At 38.9% G+C, this 18224-nt stretch overlaps 1 protein-coding gene across 2 annotated transcripts in view; it reads right to left on the bottom strand.

The window, feature by feature from the left end:
- The window catches only part of Glis3 (GLIS family zinc finger 3), a 429601-nt gene that overhangs the window by 104818 nt on the left and 306559 nt on the right, over positions 1–18224 (bottom strand). The window lies entirely within an intron of this gene.

Raw genomic sequence — 18224 nt, forward strand, 5'->3', positions numbered from 1 at the left:
CCCTTTGGTGCTAAGCCCTGGAATATTTATGTTACTTTGACAGTTTTAATCCCATTTGAGTTCCCAGTGGAAGGGAAAGTTCAAAACATAGAAAAAAACCTCCCAGAACAAAGTATAATATGTTTAAAGCAATCAAGAAACCTCACTCTTTAGAGGTGAATGTAGAGGGAAGCATGAGATAAGAAAGAGTATAGGTGATGAAGATTAGGTCAGGATGCTTTTCATTCAAAATTAGCAGGGATTACTTAGTCTTCTTGCAGATTCTATAAACATTCTTGGTTCTTTAATTATTAAAATAGGTGGTGGAAGACATTCTTCATGAGGGTATGATCTAGAGCTGGCCAGGTTTTTGTGATTGATTGGTATTTTCACCTTTAACTAAAGGATGAACTAAGTAGAAAAAAATAATCAAACATGTCATAATTCCATCTATTTAAGTGGTTCAGATTTTGCATGCTGGAGTATTTTAAGAAATTTATGAAAGTTGCACTTATTTTTGATTGAGAGTTATACATGTTTCACAGACATATGTTGGTTTATTTCAATTTTGATATTTTGCTTAAAATAATTTTGGTGTTTTCCTGATTTCTATTTCACATAAAAATAAATTTAGACTGAACGGAAGATGAATGCTGACGAAGCCAAGTACTTTTTCAGCAGTGAAGGACATATAATGCCGTATCCTTAGAGGAGAGAGGACGTGAGGGGTTTATTTCAGTAGATTTTCAAGTGGGTCTCCTGTTTAAGGATAAAGGGGACTCAAAATTAATTCTCAATTCATAGCTGAGAGGTCTCTGCTGACCAAACCTTTTCTTTAAGGTTCTCTTTGAATGACAACCAGAGCAAACTCCTGGAGCTGAGTCTATTTTACTTGGAATCACCTGGTGGACCACACTTAGATCTGAAATGAGCCTGTGGTTTGGGACAGGCCAAGCCTGTAGCCTAGTTCCTAGCAAGGCTCTTTTGTAGGGTGGATTCCTTTCTAGGACACATACCCACAGCTGGGTAGGCCCCAGGATCCACTCCCTTCCACAGTGGCCTCAGATCCTGGTCAGAGAGAAAGCTGCATTGTTTTGGCACCAGCAAGGAAATGGAGAACAACTTTAGAATGGATTAATAAGTTTTCTTTGAGTACAAGATAAAACAAGATCCCTAATTCTTCCACAGAGTGGTTAGAGGGATCCCATATATGAGCTAGTCTAATTCAAACTGTCCACATAATCAGACATAAACTGCACGTAGGCCAGTATTTCCAAGGTCTTTCCAGTTCAATGTCCACCTTTATGTCCAGTTAGAACTCAACTAAGTGCTACTATTGCTATTAACAAAAGCAGTAATAAAAGCCCCAAAGGGCTCACTGCATTCCCAGCCAATCAGTGAAGAATGAATGACATCTCAGAACATCCTGATGATTTTTAAATAGCAAGGATGGAGGGAAGAAAAGAGCAATCAGACTGAAAAAGACCACAAATGAGGGTATCTGTAAAATAATGAAAATCCAGCTGATATCAGGTGGCTTTTCTGTAGTAAAAAAAGGCCGGAAGATTACTGATTAAAATTATAGCATATTCAGGGGAAGAGATTAAGAGTGAAGGGTTTGATCTCACTGAGTTGTACAAATAAAAGCAGGACAAAGGCAATTTCATGGGTGCAGGGGATCATAATATACACCACCCACTCACTCTTGTTGAAGAAATTCACTTGAAACCATGGACATAAGACCAGTAAAATCTGGTCCTAAAGGATTGACAGATGGCTTGGTGGGGGGCCTAACACCCAACACATCACAGACACCTGGATGAACTTGTCACACCTAGGATTCTGCAAGAGGAAGGAGGTGCTGTTTGCCTCACTAATGGCATCTGGATGGAACTTGAAAGCAAACAATTTTATAATGAATCATTATCATTCATTATGGGAATAACCCTGTAATTCCACATAAGAATTTCCTCTCCCTGAGGCATTTTTACCCCCAGACTTATAAGTTCAGTTAAATGCAAATGCTTTAAAAATAAATGAACACTTTGCAGGCTTACAAAAGATGGTTAAAAAACATATCAAAACTGGATTCTTTGGGTGGGTGGGCAAATAGATGCCTTTTATCCTTCTTAGTATTTTCACATTTTCCAAATCTTTAATGAGTGTCTCTGTCTTACCTTGTAAATGAACACCCAAGTGTAGGGAAGCAAGGGGCATTAGGAATGTTTCCCTGGGTTTGATCACATGCTTTCTCACTGAAGTTCCTATAGTACAAGAGCCATCCTGAGTTCTTAGGTCCAAACAGTCAACTGACTGCTCCTACCACTGCCGCCAACCAGTTCTTATACAACGACTGAGTGATAGCTTCCTCTCAGGTCCTGTCCTTTCTGGACTGGTTGTGGAGACACAAACCCAAACCCCAGTGACCATTACTGGATCACCAAGCCTGAGGTTGTCTAAGACTCAAAACCAGAACATGCACAAGAAGATAAGAGAAAAACAGGACACAATCAAACTCTCAGAGCCCAGGGTAAAGGTAAACTGAGAAAAACAGGATATAAGAGAAAAACACAGGGCAACAGTGTGTGGGGCGGTGGTGGTGGAAAGGGGATCTAGTATTCATTGAGCATTTATCCCATGATCAGTTCTTTGCTATATATTTTCTCCATGTTAGTAATTTTATCTACTTAGCACTGCCCCCATAACAAATATCAAGTTAGCACCTACACTTATGGACAGTGTAGTATGCAGTAGGAAGAACAAAATGAACAAACCTCAAAGTTTATTCATGCCAAGGTCAATGGAGATGGCTGGGCAGGTTCTACACTAACGAACCCTGAGTATCGAAGCTCAAAGACATGATTCCCAGACCAGCATCAGCATTAGAATCACCTTCAAACTTTTCAGAAATATAAATTCTCTGACCCTTCCCCAGACAGAGTCAGAACCCCAGGGGTGAGGCCTGGCCATCTGAGAACAAACAAACCCTCTAGAAGATTCTGATGTGTGAGCAGGTGAGACAGGAAATCCACTCCCACTGGGATCGCTGTCTATTTTCTTATAACAATCTTTGAACAAAAGGAAAGTGCTTTGGAGGATTCACCAATTTCTAATTTGGAAAAGAGTCCTATAGATGACCATGGTAGCAGCTCTCCTAGAACTAGAAAGGGAATACCTCCATCCCAAGGTCGGGCAGGGTTATCTTCATTCATATAGCAAATGGGACAAAAATCCCAGGATGCCAGTCTCTTACTAGAAATTCTTTAATTTCCCAACTTAAATCTGCTACCCAGCAGATGTCTGGTTGTAAAATATTGGTGCCTCCAGGTTCCCTTGATGGCCTTCTGACCAAGAAAATATCCTACATTTCTACTGGGCATCACATTCTCCTGTTGAGAAAAAACACTGAAGGGGAGCCCTCATTTTCCGTTTGCACATTTCAGTGGAATCACAGACGCATATGAGAGCAGTGCATGAAACTATAAATGACAGAACTTTAAAATACTGCATTGCATGAAGTCTCACCCTGAGAATAATCTTTTTAACTCTGAGGCTGTTTTTAATAACAAATTTTAATTAGAAATTTTCAGTTGCCTCAAACCTAAAGCCTTAGATTGTACCACTTTGCTAATTTAGAAAATTATTTCATATTTAAAGAATCACACTGGACTGTAATCAGTATCTCTATATATTAGTTTGACTATGGATTGTTGACATTAAGTAACATTAAGATAACCTTTGAAATATTAATTTCCATTTCTATTAGGGGCTTTTGTGTAAGGTTCTAAAAATGAAAGGCTCATTAGACACGATTAAAATAGGATTTATTCCATATGTGTAACCAATAATCAAGTAGACTATTACTCCCTCCTCTAATCAGCTACTTAAGAGTCCTGAAAAGCACAAGGTTTGTATTCAAAACACTAATAACAGCAAACCTTACTGATGAGGTTGCTATACCATTGCTAATGTCAACAAAACCCCAACAAAAAGGAGTCTATGATGCTGGACATGCTTTTGAAAAATATACATTTGATTTCAATTAAGGCTCAGTGTTTACAGCCCTTGGAGGTATACACTTTCACAATTTTATCAGTCAAGACCAATTAATCCCATTAGTGAAGGCTAACACTGCGATACACAGCAAGAACTAACTGATGGATCACATGATAGCTTATATCTCCACAGACAGCCCAAAGACAGCGATAAAAAATATGGATGGAAAGGTCAACAGACATTTTTGATACCCTGGACACAGTCAAGGTGATTTCCACAGTTCAAGTCCAATAGTTCAAGTCCACTTCAATCAAGTGCACGCCTTCAGAAGGTGCTTTAGTGACTCAGAAATAGATGGCTAAAGGAATAGCCAAGGGCCAGCTGATACACCTCTTGCATACGTTCAGTTGGTATTTAGTTCTCCAAGTTTCCATCCAGAGCAGTGCTCCCAGCTTTATGTGCACATGAATCACCTGGGGGTCTTGCTGAAATGCAGATTTTGATTAGTATGTCTGATGTGGGACCTGACAGTCTGAATTTCTAACTATCTCCCAAATAATGCTTGGAAATGCTGAATGTTCAAAGATTATACTTTGAGAAGCAAGGTCCTATGGATTACTAGTGGCCTTTGCATTGAGAATATAGTTTGGCGGGATTTAGAAAGAACAAAAGAACTACAGAAAGAACGAAAGAAGAAAGGGCTTTCCTTTGATGAACAGCTTCGTCCTTAGAGTACAGAACAGTACAATCTAATTTTAAAATTTATGTTGGGAAAATAACAGGAAAAAAGAAGGCAGAAGAAAAGTCAGTTAAAAAGGAAAAAGAAAAAAAGGGGGGGGGACACAGAATCAAAACAGAAAGACTATCCAAGTACATGTGATTTTTTTTCTCCTTCAGCTGACTTGCATTTGGACATGACTCTCCTTGTGCCACTCTGGTTTCTGTTTCCAGTGCATTCTAATTAGTATTGGATGCCCCAGCAAACCTTAATATTTACCACATCAGTTTGTAGCAAGTGTTACATAAAGGGAATAAAGAACACAATTCAAATGTTCTGAAGCTTTTAAGAAGTATCTAGTTCCTGAATCCATCACACTGAGGAACAGTGATTTCCTTCTGCTCCTAGTTCCATTCAGATAATAACTGCACAAGTAGGAAAGCAAACATGTCTCTGCATGTTCTTACTTGGTGATTTTACTCATGTTCACAGCTGAATCGCCTTCTTGTCCATAACAGAACAAAGTACCCAGGAGCTTCTGTTTCCTTTTGGTGTCTAAAAAGGAATATCTGATGTTTTCTAACATTTCAAAGGCTCTACCCCCAGTAACAGTGGCCTCATTGGAAATTATTTAAAGTTGTAGTAGAGTTATTCTTGGTTAATTTTGAGAGTCCTTTAACTTCAGGGAAATCAATGCCATTTAGACTGAGCTTCCAAATGCTCCAAGTATGGAAGTACATTTGTACTTCTGTTTCCTATAACAACTTTCAAAGTCTGACTGGCCCCAGGTTTGGCTTGGGTAGCCAGAGGGAAGAAGAGGTTATGACATTTTGGCCTCAACAATTCAACCAATTTAGTACATGCCACTCATCTGGTAATTCTGAAGTGGCGTACAGTCCTCATTTATCTAGATTTTCTGAAATTATTAAAAATTGTGTAGAATTAATATAAAACCTTTCCTGTAATGTTGGACTAAACTGTAATAGAATCCAGTTACTATTCTTTTCTTTGTTATTCTGGTATACAAAATGAATCTATTAACTAGTGCATAAATACAATGTCCATGCTTCTCTGTTTTGATTAAATCAGTAAGAAATTTGTATAATACAAAGATTACTTAACTGGGCAGTATTTATGTGTTTTTTATTGGTTTAAGGCAATTCCTTATTTGTTTTTGTTTTTAACCTTTTTGGTTATGAGTAGCAATTGGTCCTTAAAAGAGTCCTGTAAATGAAGTAGCAAGATAAATGAGGGTTGACTTAAAAAAGAAAATGGGAAGACGGTCTTTAGAAGCCACATGACAATATGGAGAAAAATATGTTATTTCTGTGCCAACAATTGAACCATACTAAATTTTTAAGCAAATTATCAAGTATCTGGTTTATAACAATTCAAAGGAGTAGAACACAAAAGGAACCTCATCATGGGCATTATATTCACAACTGGAAAAAGAATCCTCCACAGTACAATGCTGGTATTTAAAGCATATCACGCGCCCCTCTCCAGCTATTCAACAAATATAAGGTATCATGTATTATTCCAGTTGTATCAATACAATGCCAGAAAAACTATAATTTCAAGCAAATTATTATTTCTATGAGAGGGAAAATAATGAAAAACTGGTTGTCTGGGGGTAGTGCAAACACAACAATAAGTTTCTGTTGTTGTTTATTTGAATTGATTTCATGCAATCCATGAGTATACATCCACAAGAGCATGCATGCTTCAGGGGTTGACAGACCGCAATAAATGCACTTTGATTACATGCCAGTGGAGCAAATATATTTTATGGCTATGTAATTAGTTGTGCATAAACACGCCCAAAACAATTAAATTATTTAATTTCCTATGTATCTTTGTTCCTGACCACCACATAGTCAGGTATAATTCCAACCTCTGATGTATGCATGCTGTAGTGGATATATTTTCACAGATTGCATGAAATCAATGCTAATGAACAACAACAACAAAAACTAATTGTTGTGTTTACACAACCCCCAGCCAACCACTTTTTCATTATTCACCCTCTCACAGACATAATTATTTGCTTGCAGTTGTAGTCTCCCAGCATTGTATTGATGTGCCATGAATAATACACGATATCTTAAATTGCTGAAGAGGCTCCATTTTGCCTCTTACCTTCGCAAAAGTTACTTACTCCCTGTACATGAAGTACAAAAGCACAATACTTCTGTGAAGTATATGTCAGGCAAACAAAGAAAAGCAATGTTCAGATGTGTCCCTACTCTATATTAAAAAATTCTTTCAAATCTTAAAGCACGATATTCTAAGTGACTAATTTCTTGCTCCATAAAATGGATCCTGCACATATTGAGCAATTTCCTGCACATTCAGCAATTTACTAGGCTCTGTGCATGATCCAGAAGAAACATCAGGCTCAATCCTACCTTTCCTGTATCCCTAGTACATCCAGAAGATTGACATTCATTCAGCCTGTCCCAACACCCTAATACAATTTTCTGCATACTGAAGGCAAGATGAACATTAGGGAGATAAAGAAACTGAGAGAAGTGGAGGAAACTGTCCTTTGCATTTTTCTGCAGTAATCACTTCATTTTTTTTAAAGACCTCTGAAATGTTCTCTGAAACTTTAGTTCCTCTGGAAGAGCTGGCTCAGAGATATATTTTCAAATTTGAGCAGACAGATAGGGATCAATAAAGTAAAAGAGAACTACAGAAAAGGAAAGGCAAGGAAGGGAGGAAAAAAAGGAAAGAGGAAGACTACAGGTTAGAGAAGGGAAGAGAGAGGAAGAAAGCACTAGGAGACCCACAACTTGGCACCTATGTGGTCAGGTCCATTCCCTCTTCCTGTGCCTCCGCCTCCCACCTGGGCTCCACTCCATCCCAGCTGGGGTTCTCTAATTAAGCAGCATGTTCCTTTTACCTCTTGCCTTTCCAAGTGTGACTCCCTCTGCTGTGATATCCTCCTGACCCTTTAGCTTGGGGCCACCTTCTCTGGGAAGCAATCCCACAGGCTTTCAGGGAGGCACAATGCATGGGTCCCCACACATCCCCACCACGCCTTGCCGACTGCCTCATCAGCACATGGAGGCACACTAATTGGATTGTTTGCTTCCCTGACAAGGCTGTGAGCTTTATGAGGACAAGGAACTGACTCTTATTAATCTTTTTATTGCCAGCACTAGGTACAGTGCTTGGCACATACTCAAGTGATCATAGATTATTTGCTAAATAAATGCTAAATGAAATGGAGAGAATGAACTCTTTGTAAGAAAGTGTATTGATTTCCTAGACTTCCTTGTGTAGTAAGCTCATTAAGGCCTTTAATTAGGTAGGGCTAGTTACTGCTCATGATGACATCAAATGGTCAACATCACAAAAGCTATAAAACGCATTTATGGGTTTTAGATGCTGGATTTTAATGTCCTATAGAACTACTGTAAAATGTATATTTAATTATTTTAATGTCTAACTATGTGGGGAAAAATACTAATAGCAACATATGGTTGTATTTTTTTGTGAATGTGATGGATTAACTTCTTTATTGATGTTCTAACAAGACTCTAGCAAGACTGGTAAAGTGAGTGAGCTGTTTTCCTACCCAACCCATTTCCAAGTTGAACTAAACATACACAGATCCATTAGGAACACATTATTAGTAATAATTCTAGGCATATAAATGTGTGCCTTCTTCAAACATAAAGGAAAAGAAACTGTTTTAAATTGCCCTTTAAAAGCTGAGCTAATATGCTGCTCTCAAATATGCCAGGAAACAACTTCTCATCAGAGTTTCTCATGCAAAGAAAAAAGATCTTTGAGACCAGGCCCTGAAATGCCCTGAGTCAAGTGGCCCCAAAGAGCAGGTCAGGCAGTGTCCCATGATGCCACACCTCTGTCAACCATCCTACAGCCAGACTCTCTAAATGGGAAGCAGAGGTTCCAATGCCAGTCCCAGGTCATAACTACACAGTTACAGAGTTCTGTTCTGTCGAGGGGCTGTAGCAAGGCCTTGGAGCCAACTCTCCCATTGGCAGTGGACTTGGATGCCCTGTAATTAATTGCCTTTGAATGTAAAGATGAGAAATGCCATTGCCTGCCTTCAGTTTTATTAAGAATTTGGCACGCTTGGTTTAAGAGAGCTAAGAAATATATTTATTTACTATGATGTTTCCCAAAATGATTGCTGAATTCTGTCATCTCTTGACTGAGAAACTGTTTGCGGGTTGAGACAGAATGTATGCTAACATACATTCAGCAACACAAACCTCCAAGACAAACTGTTTAAGTCAATTTGCTTATCATATAGGCACATAGGTGCAAATATGTGCATATGCACTTGTGGGGACAGCCACGGGCACACGCTTTAACACTTGCACACATATCCCACACAGATTCTGTAATAGATGTGTGTGTTTAAGATCTGTGTGCAGGGGTGTAGAAGCAAGCAGGAATTTGCCAAGAAAGAAAAGGAAATTCACACACGAAGAGAATAATTTACCATAAATTGGCCCACACTGAGTGTATTCCAAAAAACGGAGTGCAAGATGCCAAATTTTTAATGGCTCTTGCTATTCCAGATCTGGCCCTGACAAGCTTTGGAAGAGATGCAAGTGGGCAGGAAAGATGGGATTAAAAAATTATATCTTAAGCCTTTTTCACTTTCAAATGTAAAATTTCCACCACTGTGACGGGGGAGAGAGAGAGTGTCAGGGATGTGTTCCTGACACTGCTTTCCTCAACAAAAAGCCATCGATTTCCATTATGCATTGCTTAAATATAAATTATGTACCTCTTGCTAAAAGTCATCTGCAACTGGTTGCTTAAAAAAGAAAAACAGATATGAAAATAATGGAACTCAAACCTTGCATTAGGCCTGGAACTCCACACAGAGGGATCATCTCAGAACGAAGCCTCTCTGCAGTTCCACATTTCTAGGATTGAGGATATTTTGTGACAACTCACAGTTTCATCAAAATCACTCACTCACTTGCTTCCAAAATGCCACCTCTCCAGTTCCTTTACTTTCAAGGCTGAGCTTTCTCTGTGACTTTCTATCACAAGCCCGACTGGCACATAGCAGGTGCCCAGAGAATCCTTCATGTCTTCCATCTGCTCTTCTTCCTTTCTCTGACTTTAAAGCACTCTATCCGTTGTCTGCTGTTTTTCCTCCCTGGGTGTGGAGGGAATTGCTCTCACTCCTTGTCCCTGCCTTCAATAGGCCTTGGTTCACTCATGGTCTGCAAGAAGGGGGTCATTAAATCCAGCAACTCTTTTCAGTGATGCACTTTTAGGTTTTGGATCTACAGAATATTCAATCACTGTCAGGCATGCACTGAATTTTGATCCCAACAATTCTTATGGAAATACTGTGGCTAAAAATTCTAACCTCAACCCCCTGGGCTCATCTATTTAAATGCAACTTGTACTCCCTCTCTCTGGGACTCACTCCATTTATAAAGAGAATGATAAATCTAAGCAAAATTCTACCTCAAGTTGTAAAATTGGGGATGGATGTGGGTTTTTCATTACCTCAGATATTTTAGATTTGCTGAGAATATTGGTCTAATTAGAATATTTGGTCACAGCATTGAAATTATGTTACTCTTGTTTCATATTCTCCAAAGAAGTAAAAGAATGAATAAAATGAGTCATTTCCAAAATGCGTTTCTTCCTTTAGTTTTTCTTTGCCATTTTACAAATCCAACAATCCTGGCAGCAAAGTACTTAGCACATAATAAATTCCCAATCATTATCACCATCTATAATGTATTCAAATTACCTAGTATTTTTTTTTAAATCCCTGTTTTATAAATGTAGGGAACTGAGGCCTAGAGAGGCGAAATGACCTGCCAAAGTCACATGGTTAGTAAGTGGCAGAGCCTCAATTAGAACCATGAACTCTTCTTAAAACTATTTAACCATACAACTCCAAGGGAATGTAACTTCTCAAGAGATCAAGGGGCGTGGGGTATCTTGGAGGAAATCCAATTGCATTTTCTTTTCTTTATAAAGTGAAAGATATTATTAATTTTAATTCACGAGAACCAACTATCCTAAACCATCCCAATCATTCTCACCAAAATCTAAGCAGAGGTAAGCCATTAGCTATGACTGGAAAGTAATGTGAGCCTTATGTTCTTGGCATAATCTTCCTTTCAACTAACTATAGTTCTCAAATTTGAAAAAAAAAATGTGGTATGCATCTGTGAGCTGCTCAGAAGTGTAGGCTGCCCAGAAACAAATATACAGTGAGACCTGGCACGAAAGAGTCAATACGGCAATCCTAGAAGAATCTTACAGTTGTACATTCAGGCAAACAGTGTAATAGCTTACACCACAAACCCTCATCTCACTAAATATATGGCATGTCCTGGAAATTACTACCAACTTACCATTATTAGCAAAACTCGTTCCTTCTTTGATGCACACCTAGCTAAGCCTTTCTTCAAAGTAACTTTTCTAATGGAGAAAAGAAAGATGTTTTAGTTGCCATAATCTAATATGTGCCTGATACATATTAGGTGTTCAATAATTTTTTTAAAAAATATGTTAATTGAATATTCACCTAAATGTTGTAGCTCTTTCAATTCCATTGAGGAAAAATTCCTTGGGACAGAGAAAAACTATTGCAGTGTTTCCCATCTTTGAATGTAAGAATCCAACCTGCATCACATCAGAAGATACATGGTTATCTATGGTGAAACTCTCTGCCTAGACCATTCCTCTGAGCTCCAGGTTCTACTGCCTATTCAATGTCTCTGTACTGAGAGTTCACACGCACCTCAAAGTACATATCCAACACTTAACAATGATCTTCCCCCAAACAGAGTTGCATTCCTGCTTTCTACTCAGCCAGAAATGCAACCCCAAAATCTGGAAGCTATCCTTGCCTTCTCCCTTTCCCACACATATGCATCTCCAGGTCCTCAAGAAACTTTCAGACATGAACACTTCTCTCCATCTCCCTCTGACCCTGCCTAGGTGAAGCCACCATCACCCCCACCTGGTCTGCTTCTCCTGTTCTCCTGGTGTTCTAGTGAATACTACTTGTCGTGTCCCCCAGTCTTCTCCCCATGGCTCTCCCTGATTCACTCTTACCCAATCCATCCTTTAGTACCCACACTGCTGCCAAAATAATCTTTTGGAAACTAGAAATCTAATGAAGTTACTCCTCTGTGTTAAAGTTTTCAAAGGTTTCTCCCCGGTTTTCAGGTAAAGCCCAAAGCCTTGCCATTGCTTTCAATGTGTGATATGGCCATGGGCTGTGTCTCCAGTCTTGTCCTCACCTATCCCTCTTCCCTTGTTCCCTCAGCCTCAGTTCCTCTAAGGTGCTGCGCCCTTTCACACCTCAAGGCACTTGTACATGCTATTTTCTTTACCTGGGAAACAGCTTTCCTCCTATTTACCTGGTTAAATCCTATGCATGTATTAGAGTGTAGTTGAAATATTTCTTTTTCAGAAAAGCATTCTGTGTCCCAACATAAGGTTTGGTCTCCCACAAAAACTTTATATGTCTGTAAAGAACTGTTTAGTCCCATTAAGATGGGGACCAGGCATTTCCTTTCCATGATGCATGGTGTACACAGAATGCTCCCAATGCAGACTTGGTTAGTAATGGACAAATAAGTTATTAAAAACTGAAATTCAAGTTATTCACATTTAAATGCTCTCCCCCTTTCTTTCTCTTTATATAACTATGTTTCTAGGCTTTAAAATCCACTCAGAACAACTCTATTCATTCAAACAGTGGTCATTCTAACAAACAATGGGGAATAATAAAAGATGAGTAGAAGTTAAAGATCAGACCCTCAGGTCTAAAGACAAAAACTGTTTGTGAAATCCTCTATAAATTCTAAGAGCTACATGAAATCCTAATTTTTTTCTAGATTTCAACTGCATACACGGAAATATCTCAACTCATTTTGACAAAGTTATTCACCAGGGAGATGAATAAATAGCTTCACTAAATACATATGGTGCAATTACATCCAGCAACAAGTGACAATAGGTCTTGCTTTAGAGTAATCTAAAAATTCAAAGCCCAATTATTTCAGCTACTTGGTAAATAATACTGAAAGGACGCGGTAGTAAAGCAACTTCAGAACATACTGTATTAGTGAACTCTAATGACGTCTTCATGATCCACAGAGCCACTTCTTTTTCTTCTGAAGGAAGAAAGCTTTTTGCAAATTAAGAAAAAAAAAAAGAAAAGAAAAAGAAAGAAAGCAATCCATGAGCTACAGCCAAGAACAAAATGAAAGCAGGGAGTACTCCTTTTGATCTTTCAAGAGTAGTATTTAGTTAAAGAATGTATGCTGGACTACAGAAAAACATGACCAGAAACATGAGCATTTAGGATCCCAAAAATACAGTTGTTGGCAGCTGGCCTTTTAAAAATATATTTATAAGAAAAGAGAGAGAGAGCATGCAAAAAGATCTGTCTCCACAGCTCCAAATTCAGGGTGAACTGACACTGACTTTAATGAAAGGGGTCAGTTTCAGACTTCTTTTTAGAACGCAGAAGCACTGCAAGTAATTGGTATAATTAGCAGTTTAGATATGCAAATCAAATTCAAACTTGAAATGACTGAGATGGAAAAGCAATCTCAACAGGAAAAAGAGAAGGAAAGGGAGAAAGAGAAAAGCATGTATGTGGGGGTGGAGGCGGAGACTCTCACCTGCCTTTCTGGATGATCTGAGATTAGCTGAAAATAGTCAAGGTAGATTCTGGACCTGGCTGATCACTACCACCCTGACCTGACTTGACGACAGCTATGGAGAGGGAGAGAAAACCAGAACCTGCCTAGCCACAGGCCCACTTGGACCAAGAGAATTTGGAGAATGACAATCAACAAGGCAGACCAGGAAATAATCCCAATTTAGAGCTTTTGTTTGCATGCTCACTGGCGTGTGGTGTTTATTATTTTTCTAATTTGGGCAAACCATTGCTTTTGGTACCTGAAAAACAAAATCACATGGCCAATTAAAACATTTGTTTAGGGGGAATAAGTTAGTTTCCACTGGCTTCCTTCTTTTGAACCTCTCTACCAGGAAATGGTAATGGACCTCCCAGCTCTTTTGCCTACATGTTGCACATTTGAACCAGAAGCCTGCACAGAATAGCACCACTCAGGGGATATCTGGCACACACTGATTTTTCAGACCAAGCCTGATTAGGCTCACCCAAATTGCACTTTGTCTGCAAGTGTATCTTCCTTTCCTAATTCTCTATCCATCTGCCATTAAATAATCTGCAATTCAGTATCTTCTGGGTTCTAAATCAATCTTTTTTAAAAAATTATTTATTTATTCTAATTTGTTATACATGATGGCAAAATGCAATTCATTTCATATTACACATGTAGAGCACAATTTTTCAAGTCACTGATTGTACACATAGGGTAAGGATGTCTGACTCATTCCACCATCATTCCTAGCCCCACACTCCCTTTCTTCCCTTCCCTCCCCTTGGCCCTACCTAAAGTTCCTCCATTCCTCCCATGCTCCCCCATCTCTATCGCCATTATGAGTCAGCATTCTCATATCAAAGAAAACATTGGGCCTTTGGTTTTGGGGGATTGGCTTGCTTCACTTAGTATTATATTCTCTAACTTCATCCATTTTCCTGCCAATGCCATGATTTTATTGTCTTTTAATGCTGATAATGTTCCATTATGAATATATACTAAAGTTTCCCTATCCATTCATCTACTGAAGGTCATCTAGGTTGGTTCCATAACTTAGCTATTGTGAATTATGGTGCTATAAACATCGATACAGCTGTGTCCCTGTAATATGGTGTTTTTAAGACCTTCAGGTATAAACCAAGGAAAGGGATAGCTGGGTCATATGGTGGTTCCATTCCAAGTTTTCTAAGGAATCTCCATAGTGCTTTCCAGATTGGTTGCACCAATTTGCAGTCCCACCAGCAATGTATGAGACACATCAATCATATCTGTCCCTGTTTCCAGAGTCTAGCACAGTGCCTAGCACCTGCCATATACTCAATGAATAAACATTACCAAATCTGGGACTAATGAGTAAGAATGGGTGAGATTATCCAAATGGCAAAGCTATTCTCTGGAACACATTTATTTAACAATCAGAAGTCAATTATTGTGGCTGGGGCTCAGTGGTAGAGTGCTTGCCTAGAATGTGTGAGGCACTGGGTTCAATTCTCAACACTGCATATAAATAAATAAGATAAAGGTCCACTTACAACTAAAAAATATAAAAAAAAATTAAAAAGTCAATTACTGAGAATTTATCAAGAAATTATTGTGAGGAGACAATGCATGAGACCTGAAGGGATACACCTACTGGTATTTTAGGACAGTGATTCCTGGACTGTAACCTCCTGGGGAGCTTCTTATAAGGCAGACTCTGGTAGAGCAAGACCATATGGGTCCTGCAATCTATGCTTCTAAAAATCTCTCAAGGGCTGGAGATGCTGCCTGTCCTCAGGACACAAACTTTGTAATGGTAAGGTCCTAGAAGAATCTGACAACACAAACTCAGCCTTTTCCTTGGGTGAATCTTACTTAGTTTGCATTTAAAAAATCATATTGTAATTATTGCCTAAGTGGCTTCTGATTTAAATATGGTTTGGAATGAGGTGCTCCCCCAAAACTCCTGCATTAACACAGGAATGTTCAGAGGTAAAATCATTGGATTGTGAGAGCTGCAACCTAATCAGTCCATCCTAGTTTGAAAAGACTGGTTGATAACTGTGGGCAGGTGGTGGGCAGTTGGAGGAGGTGGGTCACTAGGGGTGTGCTTGAGAAGGGTCCTTCTTCCCTGTAGTCCCCCCCCCCAACCTTCCTCTGGGCTGCCATGAAAGAGCAGCATGCTTCCACCATGTCCTTTAGTCATGATGTTTCCTCTCACCTTGGGGCCCAGAGCAAAGGATTTGGCTGATGATGTACTAAACCTCTAAGCCAAAATAAACTTCTTCAAGTTATTCTTGTCTGTTATTTTGGTCACAGTGATGCAAAGCTGACAACACAAATATTCATATAAATGTCTTCTTGGATAAAAGATCACCATTTCTTGATTTTCTCTGGGACTTGGTGTTCTGCATTCACACATATTCTCCAGTGAATTTTACCTCTCTCCAGAAGGTTTAGCCATGTCTATATTATTCCAATGAAAGATTCACAGGCTTCAAGAGATTTGGCCAGGAAAAATATAGATGAATTTGGATTTTCTATGGGACATCCTTTTTGATACAAATGTTTGTGTATATATATTCCTCACCCTTTGGAAAAAATTAATGCTTATGCAGAACTTGGAAATTAATACAGAGGATTCCTTTTCATCTATTAGGATTTCGTCCCATTTATATGGTCGATATTACACAGATCTTTCTTTCTAACAGCTTCCAAGCCTTTGTGGATAACCTCAAATGGGCTGACGGAGATTGATATTTTGATCTTTACATTGACTTCCGCTTCCCTTAATATTCAATGATTCTTTGTAAGGTGACAGTTTTTGTGCCCTAAAACAATGGCACAGTGATAATAGTTGTTTTCTTCAGGCAATATCTGAATACTTCTATGTACAAATGGTTTTGCCTCACATTGCCATGCAAAGAGCTGATCCATGTTTAATGTCTTTTGTATAGATTCAAAATAGTTTAAAATATCTTTCCGATTACAATTCTTTTGCAAGTACTTGCTGTTGACTCTCCTGGAGGAATAATGCCAATGGTAATTAGATTTGCTCATTATATATATATATATATATATATATATATATATATATATATATATATCCTTCCTCCACTTCCACAGACACACACACACATGCATACACACATGCTTGCACTTGCTGAAAACGTCAACATGTTGCTTTATGTCTGTAGCACACCAATCAACATATCAAAATCCAAATTTAGAATCCTAATTCACAATACCACTTTTTTCGTTTTCTCCCCCTCACTTGGAGTAAATTAAATTCAGCCTTTGTTGGAAGGAAATGTAAAATGTGTTTCACACATATATTTAACACTAATCTGTTCTCCCTACCTTAATTATGCTTTGAATTTCTGTGGGATTTTTTCATATTCCAGGGACTCAATTTACTTTTATAAATATTCATTGATACCCTCATCTTTGTGAGTGCTGCAAAACATTACACTGGATTTTGCATTTGGAGAAACTGAGGCACCAAGCAGAATCAATGAGGGATTGTCACTAGAGACACCTGTAGGGCTAAAATTCTGACTTTGAAGCTCTGCTGATGAAGAGGCCACCGTTTTAGAAATAATGGTACAATGCTGGTGGATCAAATCAGAGGTAGCCTGCTCACAATCTACATTCCTGCTCACAACTACATTCCTTATTTTGTATTTTCCTTAGTACAAAGTGCAGTAACAGAATAGCTGCCCTGTGGTCAAAGAGAAATGATGACAGAAAAGAACAGTTGGAGAAAACAAGGCAAAAGTACTTGGATTTTAGTCAGTGGGAGTCCATCACAGTAACTAATGGGCTGAGAATGTTTCTATTTTTTTTCATCAAGTAATCCATATGCAAATTTCCTGCAGCATTCAATATGCACTTCCAAGCTCAGTAAATGTTTTCTATTCTTTTCTGCTTAGCTCTCTCAGCTTTTTCCAATTAGGCCCTGTTTATTTAGAAAAAAAGGAAAATGTCTAAAGCAAGGATTAAGCTCTGTATCTTATGGAGAAAGGATGAATATTAGAAATTCTTTCAGGATCTAGAGGATGCATTCTTTACTCATCCTCCCTGCTGGGATGGGTAATGAGAATAAAGTAAAAAAGGGCCGAAGCTTTTTAGTTCATTTGGTTTGTTCAGCTGAAAACATGCCTTTGACGATCCGGAATTAAGTCCAAAATTCATGACAATTCAGACAATGGTGCACATGGAATAAGCCTGTGGATAAAAATAAATAAATAAAAGAGGGATGTGAAAACTCAAAAGGACCCACCTGGTGAGCAGAAGTTCAGCAAAAGCAAGAGAATTCAGGACCCCGAGGGGACAGAGGACAGGCTCAGGGAGAGAGCACACATGGCTGAAGTGAGCAACAAGGCCCAAAGAAGAGGTCCAGGAATAGCTGTCCCTAGGGAGAGTCACAGCTTAGGGAGGTGGTAGCCAGTGAGGACAGAGAGTGAGAGACAGGTCCTTCCATCCTTAGTTCCTACACCCTGGAAGACGTGTGTGTTCTGCCCATCTTTCACAGGCTTTAAATTCCAAGTTGAAGGTCATTTCATGCTTAAAGGGAAAAAGGAAGCAGATCAACCAAGGCTTTTGTACTCAGCTACAGACAGGTTCTATTTGTTTACTTATTTAAACAAACCCAGAACTTGAATTCCATAGAAAGCAGGATGGAGGTGTCCTGGTGCCTGAGAAGATAGATATGTCTGCCACCATGAATGGCCTGCTTCAAGAGGTTGTTGTGAAGCCCAGAGACAACTGTACAAGACATTTACAAAATGAAAGCATCATTCTAAGGAAAGTGGGGTGATGAGCAGTGGTTGAGTTAGCACTGGATTAAAGAACAGAAAATATCCAACATGCTTCCAGGATCA

The sequence above is a fragment of the Urocitellus parryii genome, chromosome 4, assembly GCF_045843805.1.
Source record: "Urocitellus parryii isolate mUroPar1 chromosome 4, mUroPar1.hap1, whole genome shotgun sequence".
Taxonomy (NCBI): Eukaryota; Metazoa; Chordata; class Mammalia; order Rodentia; family Sciuridae; genus Urocitellus; species Urocitellus parryii.